Source organism: Dermacentor albipictus, chromosome 1 (genome assembly GCF_038994185.2).
Source record: "Dermacentor albipictus isolate Rhodes 1998 colony chromosome 1, USDA_Dalb.pri_finalv2, whole genome shotgun sequence".
NCBI lineage: Eukaryota > Metazoa > Arthropoda > Arachnida > Ixodida > Ixodidae > Dermacentor > Dermacentor albipictus.
Genome location: NC_091821.1, coordinates 222,338,171 through 222,364,280, shown reverse-complemented (window position 1 = coordinate 222,364,280; position 26,110 = coordinate 222,338,171). Strand labels below are relative to the sequence as shown.

General features: G+C 51.4%; 2 protein-coding genes across 5 annotated transcripts in view; one reads left to right on the top strand and one right to left on the bottom strand.

Moving 5' to 3' along the window:
• LOC135919898 (uncharacterized) overlaps positions 1-26,110 on the bottom strand; it is a 392,168-nt gene that overhangs the window by 111,882 nt on the left and 254,176 nt on the right. The window lies entirely within an intron of this gene.
• LOC135919897 (transcription factor LBX2-like) overlaps positions 1-26,110 on the top strand; it is a 169,841-nt gene that overhangs the window by 134,611 nt on the left and 9,120 nt on the right. Inside the window, exon 1 of one of the 3 annotated variants that reach the window (XR_010570084.1) lies at positions 20,566-21,096. The exons of the other annotated variants lie outside the window; for them this stretch is intronic. The gene's annotated coding sequence lies outside the window, so the exon portion shown is untranslated. Of the gene's footprint in view, positions 1-20,565; positions 21,097-26,110 lie in introns of those variants that run through there. 3 annotated transcript variants of the gene reach the window in all.

Below are 26,110 nucleotides of genomic sequence, written 5' to 3'. Positions count from 1 at the left end.
ATTTCAAAAGCCAGACTTAACTACAATTTGAATGAAGTGCCCCAGTATTCCAGCGAAAAAAAAGTAACGAAAGTAATGATATATTTGAAAATGAAGTCCACGCTACCGATTTGTAATGTTTCCCTGCACTATCTCTATAAGGACAGCGTTAATGCGGACTATCGTCGCCTCCCTGTTTACGGGCACTTCGTGCTTTTTTGTGCTTGCGACCGGTTCGCTGCGCGGCTATAAATACGTATAATCTCATGAGCGTAACGACGCGCCCTCTCTTTCTTGCGCGGCCACTTTTGATGTGGCTAAAAGGCAGCGAGAAAGAAGCACTAAAATCAAAAGGGCAGACCCAGAAGCGTGCGAAACAGAAAACAAGGCAGCCGTGGGCGACAAAAATGAAAATAACGGAGCGAGACGCGGCGCACACCTCGCCTCGTTCGTGGAGCAGCGGACCAGACTCCCCTCGGAAATAATTAATCAAGAGGCAAACGGCAAGACCGGTCTGCTCACGGTTCTGGTTAATCGCTCGCATCGAGTGCGTGCTGGTGTGGCCGCGCCGCCGCGTCGCCTCGCTTCCCTTCGCCCACCGGCGCTCGTGGCCGGCGATTGGCAGAGCCATTGCTATGGCGACCGCGGCCACTGGCGCTGACACCCACACCTTCTCCCCCAACGCCGCCATAATGGGCCCCTGCCGTGGTCCGAGCTGTCTACTACCGTTCCAACGTGCGTCCGCACCCCGCGGCCACTGCACTCCGTTGTGTGTGTGTGTGCGTGTCTGTGCGCACGCGTCCTGGGCCTTTCGCTTTCGGTGCTTTGTTAGATTTCAGCTTTCCTTGAACACGTCCCCCTGGGTCACGGCCTCGTTGTTTCAGTCCACTCTGCCCGGAGCCGTCGATGTGCGAGCGCGGACGTGAGCGCCCGTCGTGCTGCGTCCTCTGCCTCGTCCCTTCCAGCGCTTTTTCGTCACACCCGGTAGTCGTGCATTGGAGCCGGCTTAATATACCTCCACCAACCCGGGTAGTTCTGGTCGAAACTGCGTTTACGCTTTACGTGCCGAGAATCTTTCTTACGTGAAAATGCCAACTTCGTCTGTAGAGCCAGCCTGTTGCCCCACCCGGGTGACTTAAGAACAGGTTTGAAGTAGTAAAGGCAAGGCGCAGAAGACCAAGACTCAAGAAGATGAACACAAACGACAGGACCGGGTCCTGTCGTTTGTGTTCTTCTTCTTGAGTCCTAGTCTTCTGCGCCTTGCCTTTACTACTTCAAGCATGAACCAACTAGCCCAAGCAAGAGTTTTTTACTTAAGAACAGGTGCAGCCGTTTAGCGTGGAGTGATCCCCGATACATATCTAGGTTGAAGTTGAAGTTGAAATTTGTTTGCATCATCACAATGCGGGAATGCTCTATGTGGTGGGAAACTATGTGAGAAAGCCGTTCGAATGCTTGCCATCAACCATGATGATGATGATGATGATCTATGTGATTAGAGAAGCTGGAGTGCAAAATATGGCAGAAGAACACGAACATAAGAGATATAAACGTGATTATAAATTTACTAGAACTTAAAAAAAGGGTTAACGCCTTGATAAGCCGGTGTATATGGTCGCTAACTACCTCAATACAAAGTAGGGCTGTGCGGTTCCGCTTCTTACTGCTCGGGCGAGCGGGTGCATAGTCAGTTTGAAATACAAACTTGAATCAAAGGGCCCGCTGACAACGACGACGACAACCGTGTTTAGTCTTGTTATATATTTTTCTTTTATTTTTTCATACTCTTCAAAATACATTATGGATTATTCGCTGATGACGGAGTTAAGGCTGTGATGAAGCTTTCTCGCAGTAGCAGCAATAATTCTTCAATGCGGAGCAACTTTAATTGTAATTACCCAGATCCATAGCGCCACGCAAATCACTTAAGTCTTACGCACCACTCGCGGAACGCTACATAGTAGAATCAAGTGTTGTCCTGTGATTGGACTACAGGCACAGGAAGAGTCGGCTGTGCTTCTCTTGCACGCCAGGAATGTCGGCCGGAGGAAGAAAAAGAAAAAAAAAATTGGGCTAACGACGAGCGACAACGTTTTCCACGCGGACGCTAAGAGAAGTTCGGGGAGGAACGGACTCGGAAGAGGGTGTGAGTGGAGAGGACAGTAGGGGACTCTCTAAACGACGATACTGCCGGAAATGCAGAACGCGTGTTCCGCGGCGCCTACGTATATAGCCGAGCGGCGGCCACCGCGACTGGGTCGCCGCGTGGCTGCGGCGGTGGTTCAAAAGCAGGCCGCCCGCTCCCTTCCCCCCACGACGGCGCGCGCAGAGCGGCCAAGATCAAGAAACGCCGCCGCACTTGTCCAAATTGTTTCCAGCCGAGGGAGCTGTTGGCGAGCCCATCCCCTCCAATGGGCCAAGACAAGGAAACAAAAAGGGCTAATGGTGGCGAAAACACCGGTATTAAGGCCCCCGGTTGTTGCGCCGCGCGCATCGTATACAAGTGCGTGGCGCGCGCGCTGCCCAGCGCCGATCAGATAAGGCGATGGCTATCGCCGCCGCCTCAGACGTTAAGAAGAGGAGAGGGGGCGCTCGATTCGACGGGCGGAGCGAGCTTCGCCTCACCGCCATGCGCGGCAGTCTTCTTTTGAATGAGAACGCGGATAATGACATACCATTTTTCAATGTTGCGCAGCAGCTTCTCCTTGAAAGAGCGCGCACGTCGTCAGTGTTTTACCTGAACGCTTTGTTGTTAAAGTCAATGGCTCCGTCGTGACGCGGTCGTTTCCGAGCGCCGGCCCAGCGAGAGTGGCCCGCTGGCGCGAATTCTTGAAAGGGGGCGGACACACGTCGCGCGCTCGCCGCGATGGAGACGCCGAGTGCCCCCCCCCCCCCCTCCCCCTTTCCGCGCTCGGGATCCTGTTCGAGTGCGCGCACAATGCGCCGTGTGGGGGCGGCCCGAATCCGATTGGCCGCCGTCCGTGGACCCAGCGACCCGCACTTGTCGGTGCAAGAGAACCGCCCGAGGTTCCACCCGTCTGTCTAATGGCGTTCAGAAAGGCCATCAGAAGAGCGAGCAATAACGAGGGAAGCTGCTCAGGGCACGCAATCCGCTCGTCCACCTCTCAGCGAAACGACGTTGGTGAGGTAACGATGTGACCGCTGTCTAATTGGACGGCCACTTCTTCCTTCTTTTTCTGGGAGGAGGAAAGGGAAGGCGCTTGCAGGATGACTTCCTGAACAGGTACGTTCCTCAGAGTCGCAGATGCGATATAAAGGAATACTGGTTGTGACACACGCAAGGCCCGATCTCTCATGAAAGTAACGTCTCAAGAGAATAGCAAGATTGCTACATCGCAGCTCAAGAAGGCTTGTGAACACAGAGCTATATGTAATCAACTCTGTGCGATGAAGACGGTGGTGGACTTTACTCGATCTCAATGAAGTATTGTGTACAAGTCGCTGTCAATGTGTACGTGTGAAAAATTAACGTGACATCAACTATTTGTGGTGTGTGCTCAATGGATACGTTGGGAAAGAAGCGGATCTTCAATACGACACGTGGGTCTTGTATGCGCTGCATAATATGTCAAAAGTTTGTCTTGCAACGCGACAAGTAACAAGACCTGGCTCCGGACCCCGTGGCAGAGCCCCTGTATATATAGCACGCCTGGCCCTCCCTAGCAAGACCAGGAATTAAGGACATAAACAATCAGCGTCTCTAGCAACCATGAGATTCAAGCAGGCATAGTTTCTGTCGGAAATCGGCGTTTTTCGTTAAATAATAACATGGCCCCACCGTAGGAAATAGAATCTGCATGGCCATTCCCATACTTTACATGATCGACATCCTGGTTTTCACAGCCGAAAATTAATTACTAATTACGCGCGACGCTTGTGTATGGGAATCGTCCAATTTGTAGGCATTTCTGTGGAGAGAACAACAATTTGCGAAGGAACTACGGTTGAGTGATTGGAATGGCTAAGGCGTTTCGGAAAGCTCAGAGCCACCGCATAGCGCTCATCGCAACAGCACATCTCGAAATGATCAAAAACTCGTTCCATAACCGCTGTGTTGATAACTTTTTCACCAAAAATCAAACGCAAACCATACACAGTGCCTACTGGTTCGGACCGTGGCCGAGTGGTTTCGACGAACAGCGATCAATCTACTTGATAATATGAACGCGAATTCATTGGTTTGATTAATATGCGCGGCGTTATTCGCTTCTGTATTCATTTTCTTTTTATCGATAACTCGGTTCATTCAGTTTAGTTACTGGCCATGTTTCAGTTATTGGCCAAATGGTGGCAAATGCCACCATTTGCATCATCATGTGAATTTCAAATATAAAAGCTCTCGGCGTGCTGTGTGTTGATGGCGCAGCGAAGCTCCACTCTAATGATAACACAGTGCAGCGCGACTGACAAGGACAGAAAGTAGTTAATGCTGACATTCTTGTTTTTTTTTTTTCGATCGGCTACCTATGTATTGTGGACTCAGGGCCGTGGCTTCAGAGCCAGTGGCCAGCTGAGGCTCTCAGAGACGACACAGAGCGCGGGAGACATGCAAAGAACAACCTTTACTGTCCGGAGTGCAGACCGACCGAGCCCAATTAAACCCAGCATCGTTATCGTCGCTCCCGGTGCCAGGCTCGCTGCGCGTGGCCCGGGCGGATGAACCGCGCTCCGATGATGATAATGGCGGCACCGCTGTGCCACTATGCGGGTGGTGTCTCCATATATATATATATATATATATATATATATATATATATATATATATATATATATATATATATATATATATATATATATATATATATATATATATATATACACACACAAAGACAGGTTGGTGCTGCAGTTAGGAGTGCATTTTCCCAACACCTAATCGACAAGCCATTCGAGAGCCTTAATGTACAACACCCATTTTATTGCTCGTTCTTACATACCATTATCACATTAGTGTTAATTCTTTTTTTCGTGTGTGTTTGACCACCATCTTCCTTCGATATTCTTTCTTTCTCCGATCCCCACCTCTAGATGTAGGCGGTCATAGGCGGTCATAGGCGGTTATACGTAGGCCAGCAGAAACTTGTTTTTTGTTAAATAGCTTAGTGTTTATTTTACTGCCTTTAACGAAGGGCAAGAATGATTGGAAACGCCAAGCACTGTTGGTTCGCAATTTATTTGCAATCTTGGCACGTCCAGTAGGGCCCGAATTTAAGAAGTAAAAAAACAAAGCAAGGAAGGGCGCTTAGCTCTTTTGGAAATATTTGTGTAGGTTAACATGCACCTCGATCGTGAATTGCCGTGACGATGGCCAATCGTGAGTGATAGTTTTGTGCGATAAGTAATCTGAATTGTGGGACCCTGATCCATTATTCATTTACAAAACTCTTCAGTACGCACGCTCTGTCCTTGGCTGTCGAGAGCAGCTAAAGTCTCGTTATCACGCCCATCGATATATATATATATATATATATATATATATATATATATATATATATATATATATATATATGTAGAGTAAAGAGTGTATACAAACAAGAAAGAAATAGACGAGGTCGTCAGCGGCGCGAAGAAGGCACGAACTTTCTTAGTTAAATCCCTTTTCAAAGCAAATACGGAGAAATGCTTTCAGCATTGGCGCCTCTTTAGTTTTATCTTTCAGTCGCGTCAGCAAGCAAACTAGCTACTACCTGATAAAACGAATCGGACGCCGCAAGCACGAGAAAGAAAGAAAGAAAACGCGTGAGCAAATAACCTAAAGAGCGCCAAAGTGGCCCTCGTGGAAATGAAAGGAAGTAATCGTGCCGACATAACGCCTGGAGCAGCCAGCTGCCCGCAAAGCCGGCGAGTGTCAACAGGAAGGTGTGTTTCAATGGGGCCGCTTTGGAAGTCTTACGAGCTGCGCGTGATCAAACAGATGCATTGTGCAATCCGTCGCGCCGTGCGGCCGCGCCAGCAGCTCTCCGCTCGGCGGGTTTCCGGCCGCCGCGCTGTATCAGAGGAGCGCCCTTCCCGCCTGTCTGCGGTGCGGCCACTTTTCCTACCAGCAGTGTGCGCAGGGATTACGGAGGCCTTGTCTGGTTCCTATTTTGACTCCGTCCGCACAACCGTGACGACAAAAGGCCCCTCGAAGTGTTCGCACGCGGCGGCGAGCATTTGCGCATGCCCCTGGGAAAGGAATTGCCTCGCGCCATACAAGCGGCCGCTGAGTGATTGCCCAGTCAGCCGCGCGTGCAGCCGCATGCGGTCGAGACAAAGAAATCACTCAGCGCCGGTCCTGCAGCGCGCACCGCGTGCACACACGCGCGCACTTGCTCCTCGGAGTGCGGGGACCCGCGGCGGTGCACTCGTGACTCACACTGGGTCAGCCTTCGCCGCAGGAATCGTCGTGAAGTTTACGGCGGCCGCCGTCAGTAAAGTACGAGTTGACATGCACCCGCAACTGGCGACACGCTCCGGTAACAAGATCGGGGGACAAAGGAAAACAGCGGGGATTACGCGCTGACAGATGCCATCTTCCGGGGGCTGCTGCGCCGAAGCTCTCCTGGAGGATGCGTTTGCGTCGCGGGCGAGAAAGAGACGGCCTCCCGCGGCGCCCAGCGCCGGCGCGAGCCGGGAGCGCGCTCGGCGCGTCATTTGACAAGCCGGCCAAAGTCCTCTCGGCGGCGCACTTACGGATGGGCGCCGGCGCTGACAGACGGCATCCGGGCACTCCCTTATCGGGCAGCAGCGATTGAAAGCAGGGACGACGCGACTGGCAAGTGCGCCCTGTCAGCAACCCCACGAAGGCGGCCAGGGCGCCGAAGGCGGCGTAATGGGTCCCTAGCTCACCTATGCGGCTGCGGCGCGTCAGCGGGCGCGATTTGCGACCGCTGCCGTGTGAGTAAACACGTAAACTGCCTGCGACTTCCTCCGCGACCTCGGATGAGCTCCAGTCGCGCGTCGGGTTACGCGCCATGGCTGCAACGGCTGGCTGCTGCGGGCCCCCAGGAAGAGGCGTTGCACCCATTACTCCGCGGTGCTCGCACAAACGTTTGGCTTGCTTGCACAGCACGCAAACTGGTCCTACTAAACTTACTCTTCCCAGACCAAGCGGCAGACTGTTATTAGGCCTGCGAGGTTGGGCAGAAGTGAGAAAAAGAAGTTACAAAGAAATACTGACATTCGTTAAGCTTAAGACCAAGACGTTTGGTTACGACAGAGAGAATGGGACCTTAGGAAGCGGCGGACACGGATAGCCTTCTAGTCCGCTTCGGGAAGGAAGGAGAGGGGAGGAAAATGAGCAATGAAGGATTTCGGTGAACACTAGCAGAACGGAAAAGATGGCGGCACCAGGGGGTGCCGTATGCAGAAGTCCCAGCGGTTTTCCTAATGCCGCGAGTCCACCCTTATGCCGCGTTTCCCAATCTGCCCAGTTACACCGTTATGTATATATAGCCTTACTCACTCTCTTTACATGCTAATATCACGACAAAAAGCAATAAGCTCCCGCTCACCACTTTCTTCGAGGAAGTATACCGTATAAAATACGTAGAGCAAGACCTGCTACCATTATCTGGTGGAAAGGGCATAGAGAAAGGTACATCGGTATCATTAGCACTCCGGCAGTATCTGCTGTTGCCTATAGGCCGGCTTACTGAATTTTTGTCTCGTTGCGTTGTCCTTGCATGCATGGTATTTTATTATAATTTGCCGTTTTACTCGTATGCAGAAGAATTGTCATCAACTCAAGGCAGCAACAGTATATATCTCACTGAGATACCATCGTTTAAAATTAAGCGTGCAGACAAACTCGAGGAGTTTGTACAAACTGAGAGAAGGAAAACCCGTGTGCGAAGTAGACACAGAGTTGTCAGACGCTAGTGGATATGCTCTACATTCACATATTTACTTGAAATGCGTGTGAAACTGCTAGCGCATCACTGAGCAACAGCAGCTGTCACATCAGTTGCCCAGCAAACATCACGTTTTTCGCACGTACGGCCGGGGCGCTCTTATACAAGTTTTATTTATGGCGAATGTTTGCAAGATCTCATGAGATGAGCGCGACTTCCAGGTCAAGTGTTCCGCTCGCGTGAGTCAGGCACACAGCAGCGGAGGGTCCTGGTTTACCGTCAGATTCATCACGGCGTTATTGCGTAGGCAGTGACCTTGCACGGTCACGAAGGATGGCTTCGGCTAGGAGAAAGCTGATACAACATAAATAAAAGTATCAAGGCCCGAATCACCTGAGTTTTTCGTACGTAAATGCTCTTTGCCATTGGCCAGCCACCTTCGCTAACAATGTGTCCAACATCATGATTGACTGGCAGCTACTCTTGCGAACAGTTCTAGCGTAAAGAACATTTTTGTAAATACAGGCCCATGGGACACCACGACGACTATCCACATGGCAGTCTCTAGCCTACGAGACATATATAATTCTATAACGCAGATACATGCTCAAGAAAGCAGAGCCGTGCGAAGGAGAAGTTGATGTAAGTTTCGCGCTTAACGATGCGTGTTCTCACCGCGCGGCTATCGCAGAGGGGTCAAGCTTGATGGTAGCCTGCACTCTTGCACGCACAGCATCTAAATGCCCCCCAGCCTGACCGAGCGGTGCGGGCAAGCGCCACGCGCCGCAGGGGAAGTTCCGTTCGTGTGACCAAAGAGCATGCGCGATAGTTGTAGGCTAAATTACAGGTTACCTGCACTGCTAATAAGCTCCTGATTAATGGTCAGCGAGCTATAGGAACGCCCCCTCCCTTCTTATTGCTGCTGCAGCGGCATGAAACGACTATGCTTGATAAGCGGCGCCATCGGCATAGTTTTCATTTCTTCCTTTTTTCAGTCACCAGCTATAGAATATGCCATCTACCGTTGGTTGCTGATGTTTACTGTTGATCCTAATGCGTACGGCGTCGTCGTTCGTGCTCTTCGACCCAAGGTCACTGAACACCGCCATTTTGAAACCAGTAAACAGAAAAGAGAGCTTCGTGAAATCACTGAAGCCTTCATCCTGCCCCTACAGCAGCAGGGAAGTGCAAGTCCGCGGTGCGTGTAAATGCAGCAACGCTGTTAGATAAAACCTATCTTTAATCGAGTGTTTCCTTTGTACTTTAAACACTAACACTTAATGACCCAGCGATTTTCCCAGTCAGAAGCGTATACGTGAAATGACGATAGATATACAAGGTCGACGTGTGTCCTATAGAAGCGAGAAATTTGGCGCGAGCTTTTGACGAGCACATGCGCAGGCACGAGTTGCTTATGTGAACATTTGTACTTGAATGCGAGCGTTTATTACGAGGCATATCCGTAAGTGGAGAGGGAAATGGATCAGGCCGTCGTTTGATTACAGTAAAAATTTCAAGGAAAGGATATAATGTCGGCATCGAATGTGTATGTTATTGGCACGATAATAAACCAAATACATAATCGTTCAAATTTATTGACCTTAGGAGATGAGAGACTGTGCTGGAAAATGCGGAACTGCGTGATGGTGCCGCTTTACGTCTAAATGTTGGACGGATGATCATTTGCTTCTGCATCGCGATTTGTAACATGCGAAGACACTTCTTATTGGATGCGCATACTAAGACATCATGACTGTTTAAAGAGCTCGCAGTCGGTTCTCAAGCGTGCTGGCGCGAGTCGGGAACACGATCTTTTACGTCGTCGAAAACAAGGCACTGCGCGGGTAAGATCGAATGAACGTAGCACAATTTGTGTATTCACAAGATCTCATCCCGTTGAGGACTATTTTAGTACTCTCTGAATAAAGCCGAAGTCACACACACAGAGAGAGAGAGAGAAGGATGCATAGAAAGTCAGGAAGGTTAACCAGAGGGAGTTCCGGATGGCTACTCAGCAAGGGGGGGGGGGAAGGGTTAAGGGGGATAAAAAGAGAAAGAGAGTGGAAGGGAAGATAGAGGGTCACATATATTGCCGCATTCTTACTAACGGGAAATTAAAAGTTTCTTGCGTAACTATAGGTCGGTAAGCTAGTCGCAAAAACAAGAATCGTGTTCGCGATGACAAGTAATTACATGCACTTGTACATTGCTCAATGTTTTTTAACATGATCACTGTTTTACGCTTCAGTCCACAAAACACGACGGACCTCATGGGCCATTGTAATATTTATCATATGTACATAATTATAGCAACCAACAATGGAGCAAGGTTCTGCAATGTTCAGACCTTACTGAGGTGGTGATGAGAAAAGTCTCAACATCGCGGGGTGGCGTAGATGATGCGAATAGCTTTTTATGCCCTTCATCGCAAAAACATTATAGCTGAAGCATTAAGCGGATAAGCGAACGACACAAATGCAGAATGCTGTGCGGTATATTAGCCAAACCTTGCCTCCACTTGCATATCGTGGAAGACAGTCTGAATATGTTGATACACTGTATATTAACAAAGAAATGGTACCTCATAACTTAAGCTTTGTGTTGAAGATAACACGGATTAACGAACCGTAGGTTGGACCAGGAATGGCTGTATTTACTAAGTGAATTACGTACGGCTCTCTTGCACTACTATGTGCTTAGTGTGAAGTTAGTAACCGTCAGAATGTCTTAGCAAATTAAGCACCATTTTCGGACGTGCTCAATAAACGTAGCCCAGAGTTCCGCTTTGTGGTCAGCTACATTTTCAGCTGCTTCTGGCATTCACGACAGACGTTTTCACGACAGACAGACGACAGAGAGTTTTCTGTAGCACACTGGTCAAACAATGAGTTCGCAAGGAGCCTGAGAAGCAGCATCACCCAGTGTGCAGCCACGTGATTACTGTTTTAAATTTGGTTCCATTCATTTTTCTTTCGTTTTTTTTATGCGCAATGTTTGCAGAACAATATTTCAGTTGTAGCGTATAGCCGCTTTTCTTATGAGCTGCAGGCCGTCCAATCCATTTTGCGCTTGGCAGAACGAATGGAGTCCATCGCGCTTCAATATTTTAGACTGCAGATGATTTTTAACGACTGCGTTATAGCCAACCATCCATTGAATTGTGTTGGTAATCGTGATTTATAGCTGCGGCTACGACGCATCATCCCAAAGGCATGATCCCAGCGGTGATCATTGTTTTGACTTTCACAGTCATGTTTTGGTGACATCAAGCGTACACATTTTATTTTCTCTGGAGCTCTATGCGGTCTCCTCAACCGTGCATGGCGCTAAGCGAAATGAGCCATGCCATGCCGTATTTTCGATCAGGCTACAGCTATAGGAAAAACGCGAGTGAGTGACATCTTAGTTGAAATCAAGAAAAAGAAATGGGCATGGGCAGGACAGTTTACCTCACGTGCTCTGGCGATGTTCCGCGTTACACAGCGATAAAAACAACACTTCTTCACGTTGGGATGCGGTCCTACACCGCCCCAACCTCGAAGAACAGTTATGGGCTGTCCAACGGGCCCGCGACGCGGCGGAGAGACTCGGCCTCTCTGTCCCGACGTGGGAGTGGCCCGCTGCGCGCTAGTGCGTGCCCTAAAGGACCCTAATAAAGTTTTTCATCCATCCATGGGCAGGACATGTAATGAGGAGGGAAGATAACCGATGGTCATAAAGGGTTACGGACTGGATTCCCAGGGAAGGGAAGCGTAACATGGGGCGGCAGACAGTTAGGTGGGCGGATGAGATTAAGAAGTTTGCAGGGACGACATGGCCTGTTACGACACCCAACCGGTGCCACCAGTGTTACGAACTTGTACCGCTGCACCACGATTACGGCTTTGTGGTCCCGTAGCGCTCGTCACCCGTTTCGTGACAGAGCGTTGGTAGCGAAGACTCCGAGCCTGGCGTCGATGAGAATAACAAAAGGGACTTTATACATTATATACAGGTTATCATACAGGACATGAACGGGTCGGCACTGGGGCCGAGTGCTCACAACAAACGCGACTGTTCTCGCACGACGACGTCCGGCGAAAACGCGTGACACATCTCACCCCAGTCGGGAGCGACACTCTCTCCCGGTGGGTCGGCGGATCCTGTTTTTCAGGCAGCGCGTTGCTGCTTTTATAATCCCCGAGGAACCATTGTCACTCAAACGGCCCAATACAAAGTCAGCACACGACGGTCGTCCGAGGGGTCCAACCAGCGACCGCGCTGGCCACCCGGTTCAAAGTTCGCGCGCGCGGTGACCTCCAGGCAAAGGGAGGTGCGGCGCCGGGCTGTCTGGCACACGCGGACACGTTCAAACATGCGGCTCGCCGAGGCTTCTCCCGCAGCAGGACACCGCTGCCTGACGGCTCAGCATCTTGCCTTTTCAAGGGAGAATTTGGGCGCTCGCAGGATAGATTCTGCATCTTGCAGATTCGGAATCCGGGCTTGTGGTAATGGCACAACAGCATCCCCGCCCTCAGATAAGGCGCCGGGAAGACGAGCTGCCTCCACGTGGCTCGGATGCCGGGCGCGCACGTTCGTCAGGCTCGTCCAAGTTCACGTCCAGTGTCGGGACGCCAGGTAACTTCACGTGCCCAGGTCCGACTCGCCAGGACAGGAGCTCTGCTCACCGCGTCGTCGCCAAGGCACCTTGACCAGCTCCGCTCGGGTCGTTCCTAAGACCTTGCTTCTCGCCACTGGTCCCGCTTGGTCGTTCTGCAGCTTGCAAAACCGACCGGCAAAAGGCAACACCCAACACGAACAAGTGCCCTCTGTCTCCCGTCAAACACCAGACAAGGCCATAATCCAAATCAACCTAACTAAATTGCTATCCCTCTTTTTGCTCCCGCTGCAACAAGAGGCAGGTGTACGATCTAGTACACCAGGCTCAAACAACCAATTTTCAAATTAACAACGCAACAAAATAGAAACAATTATTAATCAGCAATAATAATTACAAATAGAATGGTCCCCTTGAAATCACTTGGACCGAAAACATACTTCTGAGGAAGCAAATGAGGTCATTCATTTTTCCCGGCGATATTTTCGCGGAATCCGAAGCTGCTTATATTTGCGACCCTGCTTATCCGTGTAGCGGCGGTACAATAAGCCAGATTCCTTGCCAAATGAAACCCCCTTTTTTTTCACTCCCCGTTTGACGCTCTTCCTCAGATCGCCTAGTGAACAATCTTCCTGTTGTTCGCGAATCCGAGTTTCCCTTTCAACTGCAGCCTGCTCCTGCCAGCTGGCGGAAACCGGAGCGAGTGTGGAGCCCGCGTCGCCTAATTGCGGCGTCGCGTCTCTATCGCGGCTAGCACTGCACGCGTCACTCCCACTCACCTCCAGGACCCGCTCGCCTAGGCCAGCCTCCGAGCTCTGCCTCTCCCGTGACTGCTCGCCACTCAAGTTACCCTGATCGGTCCCTGTACCGCACCGCTGTTCGCTCACCGACGCTAAGTCAAGTTCCCTCGACAGCGGGCGCGCTTTGGATCGCGTGGGGGCCATGTACGCCACGTCGGCAAAGAATGATTTGCCCTGATCCCTCAGCAGCTGCTCCGAGCTATTTGAGAAGAGGTAGGAAAATTGCTCCGGGAGGGCGGCTGACACAGCGGCTTCGGTGTTAAGTTTCCCAAACTCTCCTTCAATGATAATCGTTGCGATCGGTAAACAGACACTCTCCTTCTCGGCCACTTGCCGTATCCTAACGCACTCTCCCGTAAAATCACTCGAGGAGACGAAAGACGGGTGAACAACGTCCATAGTTGCTGCAGAGTCCCGCAGTGCTCGGCACTTCTTGCCGTTTACCTTAATTTCCTGCACATAGGGCTCCAATAGACGTATGTTCTTGTGAGTTTCCTGTATCGTTGCAAAAGCAATTCTCTCTGGGCAGCTTGCAGCGATATGCCCTTGCTTTTTGCAATTGTAGCAGGTTAACGGTTTCCGTTTTTCAAAAGAACGCGTCATTTCGTTTCGCTGTTTCGGACCATCGTCATCATTCTGAGATGCATTCTGTCCATCCCTTACAGTTTCTTTGGGAAGGGACTCGTCGTCCCGAAACTCGCGACGCGTGATTTCCTTCCGTTCGTCGGGCTTCCCGTAAAACCCATCTCTTCTATCTGCTTTTTCTATGCGCACTGCCTTGCTGTGCAAGCTGCGGCGGGTGTAATACTCTTCCGCTAACTCTGCTGCCTTGTTTAGCTTAACCTCCTTTAGCCTATCTTGCAGCCAGAGCCGGACATCCTCATCAATGCAACGGTAGAACTGCTCCAACGCGATGCATTCGACAATTTTGTCGCGGTCGTCGAAAACCTCTTCGCCCTTCAGCCATTCCACCAGGTCGGCTTTTAGACGAAACGCGAAGTCAACATTCGACTCCTTACCCTTTTTTGCATACCGGAACCTCTGCCGGAAAGCTTCGGGCGACAATTTGTACTTCCGCAGTAGCGCTTCCTTCACATCACTGTAGCTCTCAAACGCCTCTTTCGATAAGCAAGTTATTGCGTCTGATGCCTCCCCAGGAAGCAAGGCTAACAGATTCTGTGCCCAAAGGGATCGCTCAATGCTATTCCGTTCGCAGACGTGCTCAAATTTCACGAGGTATTTGGCCATATCCTCTCCGACGGCAAAGGGTGGAAGTTGATCGCGTATTCTTGGAAGGTTAGAAGTGAGACTAGGCGCCGGCGAGTTATTTCGGATCTCCAACTCTTTCATTTTAAGCTCGTGCTCACGTCGCTCCCTCTCTCTCCTTTCCTCCTTTTCCTCCTCGCGAAGTTCCTTTTCTCTCCTTTCCTCCCTTTCCCGACGTTCATTTTCTTTCCTTTCCTGCTCGCAACGTTCCTTCTCCTCCCTTTCCCGACGTTCATTTTCTTTCCTTTCCTGCTCGCAACGTTCCTTCTCCTCCCTTTCCCGACGTTCATTGATATCCGCCCAGGCCTCAGCGGCTTCCTCAGCCGTTACGTCCCCAGTCCTCATGACCTCAAGGGTCGCATTCTTTCTTTTGGTCGAGCCCAACTCAATGCCCAACTCCTCACAAATTTCGAGAAGTTCCTTCACCTTGTACTTCTCCATCGTTCACACTGTCCTCCTGCTGTTTACCCTTTTTGAATATACCTGCCGTACGCTACTATAACACTACTAGTAAGACATATGCAAGTATTTCACACACTGCCCTGTTTACCCCCTTAGCATCCCCTGGTTTTCAAAACACTCTTACTAGGCTTGAAACACACAAGGTTATCACAATGCAACACCAAATCCTTCCCTAAGCTACTATAACCTGTGTCAAAGAAAGTCTGGTGTTTGAGGTAAACTTCAGGCACTCACCGCGCCGAGGTAGCTGATGCCGGTCAATCCCGTAGCTGCCATCCAGTGTTACGACATCCCACCGCTGCCACCAGTGTTACGACACCCAACCGGTGCCACCAGTGTTACGAACTTGTACCGCTGCACCACGATTACGGCTTTGTGGTCCCGTAGCGCTCGTCACCCGTTTCGTGACAGAGCGTTGGTAGCGAAGACTCCGAGCCTGGCGTCGATGAGAATAACAAAAGGGACTTTATACATTATATACAGGTTATCATACAGGACATGAACGGGTCGGCACTGGGGCCGAGTGCTCACAACAAACGCGACTGTTCTCGCACGACGACGTCCGGCGAAAACGCGTGACACATCTCACCCCAGTCGGGAGCGACACTCTCTCCCGGTGGGTCGGCGGATCCTGTTTTTCAGGCAGCGCGTTGCTGCTTTTATAATCCCCGAGGAACCATTGTCACTCAAACGGCCCAATACAAAGTCAGCACACGACGGTCGTCCGAGGGGTCCAACCAGCGACCGCGCTGGCCACCCGGTTCAAAGTTCGCGCGCGCGGTGACCTCCAGGCAAAGGGAGGTGCGGCGCCGGGCTGTCTGGCACACGCGGACACGTTCAAACATGCGGCTCGCCGAGGCTTCTCCCGCAGCAGGACACCGCTGCCTGACGGCTCAGCATCTTGCCTTTTCAAGGGAGAATTTGGGCGCTCGCAGGATAGATTCTGCATCTTGCATCATTCAGTTTGCATCATTCTGCATCGGAATCCGGGCTTGTGGTAATGGCACAACAGGCCACAATTAGTACATGACTGGGGTTGTTGGAGAAGTATGGGAGAGGCCTTTGCCCTGCAGTGAGCGTAACCAGGCTGATGAAAAAAAAAAATAGAGCTATAGTGAGGTGACCGCGCAGACATTTCCGGTGTGGGCGGCCTTCTTTATTAGACGTGCCGAACACACACCACCCTCGAGCCCCTTAGATAGCCCGAAGATGCTGTCGCCGGTTTGCGCTTTCAGAGAAAGTTATCTGCCTCGTCTGCAGTCACGTCTGGAACTCTACACGCGTTTACCGTCCTCATACTCATTGAATAATGAAATCGACGAAGAGTAGGACAAAAGCTACCGAAATCTTTGCTATGTGACGCAGGTGAGAAATGTTTGCTGCATGATTGTGCTATACCTGTTATTTACGTTTATAGAGGAGCTGCTTCCTCACATGACAAAGATATGAAGTCCACAAAAATGACATTATAGCAACTGAAGAATGGTCTAACTTACATACGTTGAAACCACGAAAAATGCATGCATTCCGCACATTATTGTTTTACATTTTTTGTATTGTTTTTTTTTACCTTATACATCACAGTAAATGTGAACAATGCCTTGAATATTTCCTAGTTCCCCTTTTTTTCTAGTTTCCCCAAGTTCACACGCAAATTTTCAGAAGCTCTTTTTTGTTGTTTTACAGATGTGAATAGGGAAGCATGGCCACCAGAAAGGGGCGGAAATTCCATAATCTTAGCTAAGAAAAGTTCACAACCTTCTTTCATCGTATTCGTTCAGAGCGCAGACTAGTAAACTATAATTTAATGTATCAGATCTGGCATTTGTATTGCATGAAAGAAGGAATAACATACAAGAAACCCACGCAAATATCCGTGTATTTTGCTTCGCTATAGCGAAAGATTTGACGCTTCTCGTCTCGCGTGTGAGCAGTGCCGTAAAAACAAGCTTTCCAAGAACTCGTAGGCCGCATTCCCTCGCGACTACAAGGGAAGTGTTGTGCATACCTCGCTTAGGCCTAAGTAAATTTAAAGCAGTGTACAACGTTGATGCAGTGTTGTAGCTGCCACTCGCATAGCGGTGCCTCGTAGCCTCTTGCGTCAACAACAAAGCGGACCTAAATTCATTGACCTAAATTCTGGCATCAAAGATCGTCGAGGTTTATAGGAAAATAATCAGCACTAAAGCGCCTGAAAAGTGTCATAAGTATTATTTGCAGAAAACGCCATGACATGCAGAGAGAGAGAGAGAGAGAAATGTGAGAAAAGAAGCACACACACACACACACACGCGCGCGCGCACACTAGATGTGTAAATAGTGAATCAGCTCGAAATTAGTTCGTGAGTAGGTGAGACGTTTTTGGAAATGTGGAAAGTGAAATTGCAAAGCTACAAGTAGATTAATTAATTGTGTTCAACATCCTAAAGCAACCGTGGGATTCGACAGACGCCATGGTGGAAAGGCTCCGCATTAATTTGACTACCTGGGGTTCCTTAGCATGCACTTGAATGCAAGCACACGAGAGACCTTGCATTTCGTCCCCATCAAAATGAGGCCGCCCTGCAGCCGGCGGGGAAATCAGGCTGGGTGATTAGTTTTGTGGGCGTTATAAAAGCTAATCCTGCAGCAGGTAGACGACAGGTGAGCTATATGTCTGCATAGAAGTGTTTACCGAACGCGGAGAGTTACACTGTAAAATAATTTACACCCTAAAAAGTGAAAAAGGGGTGTAAATGTGTCTATAACTCACACACATAGGGTGTTATCTACATAACGGAAACCCTAAGGGTGTGAGTTATAGACACATTTACACCCTTTTTCACTTTTTTAGGGTGTAAATTATTTTACAGTCTAGACAAACTGTAAAGTTGTTGAGTGTTCTGGAAAGTTATCTTAGTAGTTCAATATTGTGGATGAAGTCTTGTTTTGGTGTTTAATTTTTCCTCGAAGAAATGGTTCCACCGCGTTCCACAAAGATGGAAGCCAACAGGTCTAACTCTATAAGCTGCAACTTTGCACCACTAATTGTACTCAAGTCCTAAACATTTCTACCAACTTCTCTCGATAAATAAGTATTGAGGGTAAAAGCTTGCTGTATGTACATTTTGATATATAAAGTGATTGTTCTGGGTTCTCGGAACGAAGACCCACTGCCTGAAATTTCTTGGCATGGAGTAGCGACCATAGTAGCATCCATTACATTTTTATTTGGTGACAGCAACGCGTTACCTTAACTTTTTCCCTACGTAGGGAGGTAACGCGTTACGCTTGTTTGAACGTGACAAGTAACACATATCGTTAATTTTTTTATGGTAACGCTTAAGCACTGCTCTCCATAAGATAACATTCGGAAGTCACCCGTCTAAGACTGCTTTCTGTGCCTCTATTCTATTCTGTATTTTATTTCGTGTATCTAAATAATGCAGGAGACAAATCAGCAAACTAGTAAGTCAAATATATGTAGTCGTCCGGAGCGTCTCTTCGCGATGGCCTGGTGGGTTGCGATCGAATGTCATCACGCTAGAACTTCGCTCTAAGCCGAAATGTGTTGCTGTGGCTCTTCGTGTTGGCAAGTGTTGTGCCTGGATTGTAGCACTCACGAGTTATGCTATTTGCACGTGCCCGGGAACATTTGCATTTTGTGAACTGCCCAGGAACACCTGTTTATACGTGAACCTTTCGAACTGTGGTCACCGTAATAATTTCTTCCTTTGCGTATGCTTTCGTTCTTGATTTATCAATGCTTCTGCCATTCTAATTGTTTCGAGCCGAATTATTATGTCACAGAAATAGCCGACGCCAACTGCAGGCACAACATATCCTTAACTACGGCTTCAAAAAGAAAAAAAAAAGAAGATGAAAAGAAGAGGACAGAGTGACAGATGCAGGCACATGAGAGGGACACATACTTACCGAATTTCAGGTTGGCGGCTTCCATTTTTTGTCCCATTTAAGTTGGTGTTCCATGATAAGTTGCCCCAAACAGCCACTGGTTGGCATGCAAGTTCTTTCGCTTTAAGGCATGCTGCGCAGCAAGGCGAAAAAGCTTGCACATATTTTTATTCCCCCGAAAAATTAAATTGGAGATAAGGGGTTGGTGCGGAGGCGCCGCATTTTTTGTACGCGCGCGCTGAACACATGTTTCACGTATATACACGTGGGCCGTGGCTGCCCCTTGCCCAGCAACATAAGTGAGCAGCATGGCCGGTCCAGACATGCACCGCGTCTTGACCGCTCAATGAGAGGACGCTTGTTGCGGACTATCGCGTTGCCCTGCGATCGATCAACGGGCGACGTTGCTTTCATGCCTTTGCCGCGACAAGATAATGGCGAGCACGTTCTAACGCCCCGGGAACAGCGCCGCAGAGCGTGCGCGGTGGATTATAATGAATCACTTGCAGGACCATTATTTTCTCGCGCTCGCGAAATGAGGCGCTGATGTGCAAGGTCTTCCTTGAAGCCAACAGAGATGTATACATGGCGCAGGCTCTGCGCCCTCTGGGTGTACACGCCCGTTGGGTGTTAAGCAAAAAGAAGGAAAAAGGAAAAGAAACGAAAAATGCGGGTTGCGCTCATCACAGCACATATAGCCACGAGACTCTAGTGGAAGGGGAAAAGGTGTCGGACTCGGAGCGAGAACAAGAAAAATCCGTAACGCCCCATTTGACGACTGCGTATACAAAACGCTGGACGGCAGCGCTCGAAGCCGGTCGGACAGCGTTTAAGAGCGTCCACGGGGCAATGCTGTTCGCCTTGCGGCGGCCAGAGAAGTCAGAGAAAGCTGGTGACGAAAACGACGCTGCGGTGCGCTATTTCCGGCACGCACAGTGAAGCTGCAGCAGTGCGCTGATCAAAGAGACGCCGGGCCGAGCATCGATGCGGTCATTTCTTTTCCCCCAAAGCAGGCGAGCTTACGCAAGGAAGGGGAGCGCAGCCGGGGCCGCCATAATTCGCACCTCAAGGTTTTAATTACATGTCTACGCCGTGGCAGCATCACGCCTGGGACCTTGGACGGCGGCTTCCTTTGATCCATCGTCGCAGTATCATTAGGATCGGCCCAGGAGGAGAACCGGCGGGAGGGCAGGCGCAGCCCTCGGAAACGTCTGGGCGCGCTCCTACTTAGGCGCAATAAAAATTTGTACTTTATACTCGTGGTTCCGGCCACCGCCGGGCGTGCGTCTGGGAGTGTGCGCGCAGACGAAAGGCGAGACTGCCGGCTCGGCCCGCATTGTTCTTCCCCGCAGCCGACTCCCGGCCGGGAGAGGGCCGACACTGGGTGCCGCGGCTCGCTTCGTGAATGGCCTTCGAGGAGAAGACGGACCCGCGCGGTCATTCAAACGCCCGACATTCCCTGGGCGGGATATACGCTCGTATAATGCGCTATTCACTCCCCTGTGATTTCCAGGGAATGCGGTGAACTGCGCGGTATCGCAAAACTTGGCACGTGCATGCACGCGGACGCTCAAAATTCCAACGCCGAGGCAAGAGCGAACCCCCGCACGACGCCCCACTGCATTATACTTACTGTTCAGCGGAAAATATTGGGAGGTGTTCCGGAGCACATATGCCCTGTCACGCTTTTTTTTTTCTTCACCAGAATGTAGTAAAGGTAACACGCAAGCTCACAGTCGCAAACAATTATCGTGCGAGCATTTTACGACAAGAACGGGACGGCCAATCCGCCAAGTGCGGACTTTGAATGACGCATTGAGACATACAGGCACACGGGGACAGGGAGGCAAGTCGACGCAGTCGCGAAGCGCGGCTTCCCCCGTCATTTCTTGGACTGCCATGCCGCGCCCGGCATTCATTGCGGATGGATCAGCTGCACCGTGGCCAGCAGCGCGAACCCCTCCGGCGGCGCGCCAGGCCCGAGGCGGGGTCCAGGCCAGCGTCAGGAGCAGCCAATCAAGCAATCAGCGGCGGAGACACCAGGCCTGTCAGGGTCCCGTTGCGAGCGGCCCAAGCAGCCGCTGACAAGGGCTCGCCGATACCTGTGAATGGATCCGTAATCGAAGAGGCCGACGAGGCCATTCCGGGGACCCCCCCGGCGCGGACCGGACGTTCCCCGTCGGCGGCCCCTCCGCGCGGCCGTCTCTATTTGTGCGCCTCTCCCCAATCAGTCTCCCTCTCCGCTCAGGTGAGGCTCTCGCGGAAATTAGCGGCGCGGAGCCACGCAGCTCCTCGCCCCCCCTCCCCTCCCCTCAGATGTTTAGCGCCTTAAAGACGGTGCCAGGTTGAGGGTTCAGCCGGGTCACTCCTGTCGGCATCTTCAAAGCGGCGGCAGCTCCTTTTATGCCGCCGGCGAGGAGGGCCGCCGAGAGAGTCCCCCCCCTCCGGCGGCAATTTCGTGACATCGGCCGGAATCAACGCCTGCGCCGGACACCCGCGTCTCCGCCGCGGGAGTCGCGTCGCTTTTATAGACTCCCCCAAAGTTTGTTGGCCACTTGATGGAAAAAGTGGATGCGTGCCCGGTCTTTAGGCTTCGCTGCTGCGCGGCGCGCCGCAATGGTCGGCCGCCAAATGGCTGCGCTGCTGCTGTTGCTGCTGCAGCCGCCAAGGGGTGGGTCGCTGGGCTCTCGCTAAGGATGATATGAGGACGCGCCTGCTTTGTTCGTTTGTTTTTCGTCCATTCCCTTTTCTTTTTGATTTTATTTTACCGGCCACGTTTCCTTCATCGTCACTCTTCTCCCTGCTGACAAAAGTCCCAATTTTAAGTCGAGGATCCATCGCGTATTGCCGAGTGTGCAGTGCCGTCCACATTGTGAAAGGCAACACATGACCGAATGGCTTACCCTGCGGAGTATACCTGCAGCAACGGATGTCGGCGGAAGCAGCGTCGATGCTACGCGTAGGTGCGCTACCCACGCTACCGGCCGGTGGTCGTCTCCTCGCCCACCTATAGATAGAGCTCCATACAAGACCAGCGCCTGAGAGAAGTTCCCTCGTGTCACGCGCTCACGTGTTCTAACAGGGCGCCAGTGTACGTCGTAGATCCAAATTGAAGAGAGTTATTTACTTAGTCAAGGCGCAGTCGTGAGGCATGTATGATAGTATTTCTCAGGATGCATTACTAGTTCTGTGATGAATAGAGCTAGCGCTGTTAAAGAGGAAGGACAGACTCTTCAATGAAAGCCCAGCGTTTGTCTAACTCCAACTGATATATATATATATATATATATATATATATATATATATATATATATATATATATATATATATATGTGTGTGTGTGTGTGTGTGTCAATGTAATATACCATGTCACTTATGACCATTGAGCGTTACAGGCTCGGTAGGCACAATGCGTTGCATTCTTTTGCCTCTGGAATGCACAGGCAGTGTAGTGAAGCAGCTACAAAACAGAACAAGGTGGCATTTTTTTTTCGAAGCCTGTGCCAGCAAGCACGCTGTGTACTTAGCATTTTACACGTCAACCAATATATCCCGCAACTAGGAGAATTATCGTGTCCTTCTCATCGCTATACTCCAACCATATGGTAAAATCAGGATATCAAACTTTGGCCGGTATACAAAGCATAGGGATTCCGTTGGCTTGTTTCTGTAACTTTCGTATCATCCGCCGCTCAAGACCGGCCCATTCTTATGACCGGCATCGGTGTTGCCTTGGTGGGTGCGGTGATGCACGGGGACAATCGTCGTGAAATCGGTGATTCAGGTGCGATGGCGTGAAAGGTATTCCCCTATATGATTGCGCCAGATTTTCATTCCTCCTTATCTATTACCCCAAGATATGCCTCTCTCGCGCTCCACGCGCTCACATACACGCAGGCGAACGCACACACAGAGCATACGTAATGGTGACACACTACCGGAACGGCTTGAACGCTGCATAGCTGATACCAAAAATGCACACCTAACAACGGGGACAAAAAGAGCGCCACGTTTCCCGCTGAAATGTAATGTCCAGCAAGAAAAACGGCACTGCCGTGCCAGAAAAGGCTCGTTACAAGCGCCAACTCTGTTAGTCCTGCGCAAAATCAACTAAACTTGCGTCGCCAGACGTTGAAATAGATGGAGCCATTTGAACAACCTTATAGTAGCGAATGAATGTGAAATAGAATTTTAAAGGAAAACGAAAAAACAAGCATGCCGCCATGAAAGGAGTCAGGCGCAGCAGGACTCAGGCTAGGCTGCAGCCGCTCGAAGAGAAACAACAAATAAAAAAAGTACAAGATTGGTAAAAAAATAAAAAAATAAAGGTGCTTTCGGCGCGCTCCGGAATTTCGCGAAATCCATGCGAGTTATGCAGAACGGCTCGTAACGGCGGCTCGCTTATGGCGCTGGGAAATGGGAAGACAGAGACAGAACGCCGACGAGCGCGAAAGGAAGCGGCAGCTTGAAAAGAGCCGCGGGAATGAAAGGAAAAGAAGCGCCGCGGCAGTCGCCGAGCGCAGCAATAAACAAGGAACTTCATGTGAGCGTGCACTGTTATATAGACCTCCAGTTGTGAGCGGACGCAGTTTTCGTTGGAGTTGGGCATGCTCATAAATCAAGCTAATGGGGTAAAGCCAACAGCGCTCGTGCTATTAGCCGTCCCAAGAATGCGCTGCCGAGGCGCCGCTCCCCGGCCGCGACGCAGCGCCGCGCGGGCCTCCGCGCTCTGGCAGACTCGTTAACGTGGCGCGCGCGATGTGATTTGCGCAGATGCTTCTATATATATGTGCGCGAGCGCTCGCTCCGAGCGTCTTTGTTTGGCCACCTCGGTCGCGCCGCTGCACAGCCGGGGCAGAATCAAAAAGCGCCGGGTGTGCTTATGACAGATGGCCGGCCAGTGCGCGCGCCCAACACGCCATGTCACTGCAGCAGCCGGGTTGGGGCTGGAAATAGCTGCAACTCTCGAACGCCGCAGGGCGGTCCCTGCGCTCCCTCGGGCGATTCGATTGGAGCGCCAGGGCTGGTTGCGCCCAAACTCTCCGCCGTGTTGCTTGAGCAACCATCGCCGGCCTCGTGCGCAGCGGCGCTGTTGACAACGCCCAAGCAGCTTCCCCTTGATGGCTCCTGGCAGGTTCCTTCGCTGCACTTCTTAGACTTACCGAATATATGTTCGTTCTTTCTTCTTTCCTAGTTCAATTTGGGCGAAAGATACCGCTGTTCCTATAGCAGTCCCTCTTTTAACGTCTTGCGATAACTGTGACGAATAAGTAGACAGTGTTCGCTTCAACCATATAGTTCTTAGTCGTTTCCCATTACTTCCCAAGTTGGAGTCAAAAAGGGACGACTCCTTGCTCGACAAAGTGCGGCACGAGGACACTTTGTCCGCTGAGATCAGAAGACGCTAGACAGAAATGAGGACAGACAAAACCTACGAGAAGTCAACCTCGACGTCGTCGCATAGGAGCAGCGTAACGGTCATTGAAGAAACTGCAGGCAACGACCGTTGAGTATTTCAACAAAACTTCGAGCAGCGCAGCGAGAAAATGGAGACGTCTGACGCGCGGACGTTGAGGCCGGCGAGAAACAAAGCGTGCCTGCCTGCCGAGGGCGATTCGGCGCCGCAGGGCGTCTCTCTTGACGCGGAGGAAATGGCTGTTCGTGAACCCTTCATCATCACCGGCAACGACTGTAGGACCGCCCCTTCCCTTGGGGGTTGCCCTCCTCCCCAATCAGACTTTTCAATTCCCACTCACCGCCCATTTGGCGCGCCATAAGGAGAGAACAAGTGGCGGAATCTCATGGGCGCCAGGGACCTTCTCCGGCGCGCCTCCATTATTAGCTTCTCGCACGCCGGAACATCTGGCCACGCGGGGAGCGACAAAATCGGCGGGGCGTTTGCGCCGGGTCGCCTTCCTTCTCGGCTAATTAAGGTCAGGCGAGCGCCTGGCATCTGATTTTTTAAGGGCGCACCTGTTGAAGGCGCCGTGTCACTGCTGCCGCTGCACGCATGACGGCCCCGTGGGTGCTTGACTCCTTCGCGCGCCCGGCCTCCGTGATTAGTGGCAATTAGGAGCGCCGGGCGATACCCCATGACAGGCCGCAACGAGCTCCTTTGTCTCAACTACGCGCTTCACTTTCCCAGGCGCCATTGTTTCTTCCGCGATGATCGGCAGCCCCGCACGCCCGCGGGTTGTTTGACGATTCGCCACGCGGTGGCCGTCGTTCGCGCCAGAAAGAACTTAATTCCTCGCGTCGCCCGTCCGTCAAGGCCCCCATCTTGCGAGGCCTCTTCGTGCCCGGCGCCTCGCAGCAGCGATAGGCTGCACCGGACAGGTTCCCTCGGCAAACACGTCGGGAATATGAGGACCTCAAGTCGTGCTCGCCAGAAAACAGAGAGTCTCCCGGCAGAGGCGACCTTTGTGCCTCCGAGGCCGTGGTGGTAAAACGTCGAAAAGAGAGTGGGAAAGCGATGACGTGGGGTGCGGGCCCGAAATCGCCATGCTGGTGGCATCCGCGTCCCGCAGCAACGGTCGGCCTGCAGCAGAAGCGTTGGCGTGACGTACCAGCTACTGTGTTAGACGCCATTTATCTCTGCCCGCAGCACGCAAACTGGCGCTCCCGAGGAGGGGGCATGCATCGGAGGGCCGCAGTTGGGCGCAATAAAGCTGAGCCCCTAAACGGCCTCATTGCGTCGCCTCGCGTTGCTGCTGAAAAATGGTCGAGCGGCCCACGACGACGACGTGATTGGCGGACGCGGTCCGAGGGGGCCGGGCCGGCCGTTAATCGGCGACCCTCGAACACTGTGCGCGCGCGCCCGCAACGAGGCCGCCAGCAAATCGGGCCGCGCTCGGCCGCCCATCTGCACCCGCACGCGCATCACACACTGCCCCCCCACCCCCTTGCTCCACCACTCGCTCGGGTGCCTACTGCCTCACCCCGCGCACACAAAGGGCCTGCGACGAGCCGCCATCTGAGCCTTTTTTACGCCCAGCTTGTGTTGTGCCTACTCCCTGGTTCCACTTACTGAGGTGCTGAGGTCCTGCAACATTAGCATGTGTTTCCCAGCGTACGAGAGTGCTGGAACTAGGCTCTCCTGTCCGCCCAATATATGGAAGTCATAAAGCTCAGTTTTGCTGTTTATGAAGATAGTTTCGGAAATAGCAGACTTAGAGTGGACTCCATCAATCCTGCGCACAACACTTCGGTTTCTACGCTTATGCAGTGACAATGACGAACTGACGCCTTTTTCTTATTCGTTT